This window comes from Cucurbita moschata, unplaced genomic scaffold, assembly GCF_002738365.1.
Source record: "Cucurbita moschata cultivar Rifu unplaced genomic scaffold, Cmos_1.0 Cmo_Scf00025, whole genome shotgun sequence".
NCBI lineage: Eukaryota > Viridiplantae > Streptophyta > Magnoliopsida > Cucurbitales > Cucurbitaceae > Cucurbita > Cucurbita moschata.
The window spans coordinates 195,591-199,138 of NW_019268541.1; the positions used below are offsets into that span (position 1 = coordinate 195,591).

Here is a 3,548-nt window from a genome sequence, read left to right on the forward strand (position 1 = left end):
TTTTTTTTTTTTTTTTTTTGTCCGATACCTACTTTTTAGATTATTATAAAAAATAAGAATATTTGATATTCGTAAAGAAGTTAGTAATGCATTCTCATTTCTAAACCATTGGATGTTCACGTCACCAACTCAACGAACTCAAAATTTTGAATGAATCTAAAAGATTTTTTCAACTCAACTAAACTCAACCAACGGCATGTAATGTAACAATACAGAAATGGTACATACAAATGACTATCCTAACAATGATCATTGCATAGATGTCTAAGCATACGAATCGGGTAATTGGGTAACTGGGTCAACGGCATTCGAACATAGATATCTTCCCGATTTAGAGCGGTTCGAACTAGACATGTAAATCACCTCCAATTCTGTCAATTTTCTACCTTATCAACATGTTCCAATTTGGTCTCTTTTGGTACTTCTTCCACCTTCAACATGTTCCAATTTAGACATATTTCCTTGCACTTCAACCGTTGTTTCTTCCGGAATGACTGCCTTTTTCCCAGGGAAAGTAGTGTCCTATGCATCATCTTGAAGTTTCAATATTGATTTTCCTTTGTTACATCTTCAATTCGCCATCCCTCTTCTGGCACTCAAGCAGCCGAGGCGGGGGCGGGGCCGGTCTCGACATCGGTCCCATCTTTAACAGCTTCTAGCTGATGAACTCCTGCCTTATATCAAAACTGTCTAGGACAACATCTGCTGCATCTTTTGCATCTGTCTTGTTCGTGTTCGTGTTCGTTTCTTAGGGCGGGGTTCAGTGAAATGCCTTAGTCTTCTCACTAATTCTAGCAGATGTTCGAGGTGTTTCAGCAGTACCCCAATCAAACTCAGAAGATAGTGGATTAGCTTAGCAGGGTGTGATTTCAAGTACTCATCCAGCTCTGCCCTCTGCTATGTATCTCTGAAAATCACTTCATTTTTCCTACTCATTCCATCTAACTCCCAAGAAATGCACATAAACTAACAATTTTTCACCTCAACTTAATCATAACTCATTAACATCAATCAAAGTTGTTACAAAACCCAACACACCTCACTAAAACAAACAACCATTCCCTCAAATGTGAGAAAAAAAGTAGGTATAAATTCAAAACAATTGAAGGAAACGATCGTAACCGTGAGGCTAAAGGTGATACGTAACCGGCCAAAGGAGTAGACACAAAGTAGCGTGCTTGTTAAGAATCACGGATCTCCACAATCGTATGATATTATCAACTTTGAGCATAAACTCTCATGGTTTTGCTCTAGACTTTCCAAAAGGCCTCATACCGACAGAGATGTATTCCTTACTTATGAATCCATGAACATTTCCTAGATTATCCAACGTGGAATTCCTTCCCAACAATTCTAAACAGTACTAGCAAAGACAGTGGTCTCGAAGGAGGGTGGATTAAAGGGTCCCACATCGATCGGAGAAGGGAACGAGTACTAGCGAGGATGTTGGGTCCCGAAAGGAGGTGGATTATGAGATCTCACATCAATTAGAGAGAGGAACAAAATAGTCTTTCTTTAGCGTATATGTTTAACGGATCAAAGCAGACCATCTATACCTATATGTATAAGCATAGGCAAACTTTGGATTCCAACACAGAAATGGCTGCAAATTCACAGCACAAGAAATGGGCAAATGAAAGTGCAAGGGACAGACAAAAAATGGGGGAGACCTTTTAGTTCCAACCAGGAGGAGCAGGCAACTCCATGAACAGAACGTCCTCTTTAGGGCTCTCAGCCATCATGCTCGCCATGTTCTGCAACTTCCCAGTTCAACTAAGGATCGTCGAAAAGAAGGGGAAAAAGAGAGATGCCCACTAAGCAGGAAAAAGGGGGCAAAGGACAGAGCTCCCGCCGTCTCTGGCGCTATGTGTTTCAACCAAAAGCCATCTGTTGTGGATAACTCATGAAGCTGTGGCCCCTAAAAAGCATAAAAAAAGAGCCTTTTAGGGGTCCCAATTCCGGACCCATGTAAGCCTGTTGAATGACTGTTAGATGATAAAAGTCTCACATCCCCTAATTTAGGGACCGAAAGAATTTATAAACAAATAATACTCTCTCCATTAGAACGAGACCTTTTGTGGAAGCCTAAAATGAGAGCTTATGCTCAAAGTGGATTCTTCTTTCTCATTCCCAATCTCAATCTTTTCTCTTACGAACAAGACAGCCAGACAAAGCGGGTGTTCTTGGAAGCATGATGGCACTATGGTTGAATGACACGTGTCCCTCAACCAATCAACTGAAGGTAATCTCGTCAAGTAGGTGAACGACGTCGTTTTAATCTTAGAGTAGGTGCGGGTTAGTAGCAAGAAGGCTTTCTAGTCAACATTCATCTCTTTCTGTAATTCAGCCTGGAACTGAGGTTGTCGTGCTGACCGTACTCGTGTTTGCTGGGGGTGAGAACCAGTGGCAGCAGCTCCCCCTCCAACTCTTCTGACCGCTTCGAGTCGTGGTTTATACTTTTATCATGTTTGAAATTATTGTAATTTTACTTGAGGCAATAATTAGGCAGAATAATAAAGGAAATATAACATTATTCTGAAATATTATTAATTATTATTTAACAAGCCACAAATAAATTTTATTGGGGAAAATAATAACTCGAGTTTCCATTTATTAATTCATAAATAATAATAATAATAATAACGATAACATTATTCTGTGTATATTACGAAAATACCCTTTTATTAAACAATACGGCCCATTATATTGATGGGTTTAACATATGGGCTTTTAGACGAGGGCCCATTGAAGCCCATTTAGTTGTACAGAATTGGGCCCAAGTAGAAGGGGTATCCAATAATCGTGGTTTATACTTTTATCATGTTTGAAATTATTTAAAATATAATTTAAATTTTAAAAAATCATTTTTAATGATAAGAAAATCACATTTAATGATGGTTAATTAATTCTTTTATTCCGATTTTCTTTTTTCATAATTTAGTAAATAAAGGGAAATTTTAATTTATCCTATTACGAATGGGCCGAGAAAAGAAAGTGGGCCGACTAACTGTGGGCCATGGGCCTGCTTCACTGGGCTCTAAAGGGCCCAAAAGCAACCTTGGTTGTCTTCGTTCATAAAAACACACAATTCATAAAAATGTTGGTGTTCTTTTTATTATATAAGTACAACCTGTGAAATATGTTAATATAGTTTTAAATATTTTTAGATTTTCTCATTGTTTTTTTTATGAGATAGTGACGGTTGCATTGAACGGAGTACATTTTGACATCGTCTAGTCTTATATAATACCATTACGTATACCTGATTTATGAACGATACCAATAAGCGCCACGTGGAGAAGTTCTCGAGCCTCGTGGGCAAGAAATTTAATAAAAGATTTGAAAGGTCGAGGTGAATGAAAGAGACAAGGTCACATGGAAGGGTATGATAAGATTAGGGTAGAGGATAGGGATGGTTGGATTTATAAGGAAGAAATGAGAGTTTCATAATTTGGTGAATTGGTATAGGCAGCTTTAAGTTCGGTTTGATTTGGCGATGAAGGGTCGGGTTGGGTTTGAAAAGTTTTTTTTTTTTTTTTTTTTTTTGG

At 38.2% G+C, this 3,548-nt stretch overlaps 1 protein-coding gene across 1 annotated transcript in view; it reads right to left on the reverse strand.

Annotated features, from left to right (window-relative positions):
* LOC111461741 (glucan endo-1,3-beta-glucosidase 14-like) overlaps positions 1-1,888 on the reverse strand; it is a 7,299-nt gene extending 5,411 nt beyond the window's left edge. Inside the window, exon 1 of the mRNA XM_023105372.1 lies at positions 1,671-1,888. The gene's annotated coding sequence lies outside the window, so the exon portion shown is untranslated. The remainder of the gene's footprint in view (positions 1-1,670) is intronic.
* Between the last annotated feature and the right edge of the window lie 1,660 nt (positions 1,889-3,548).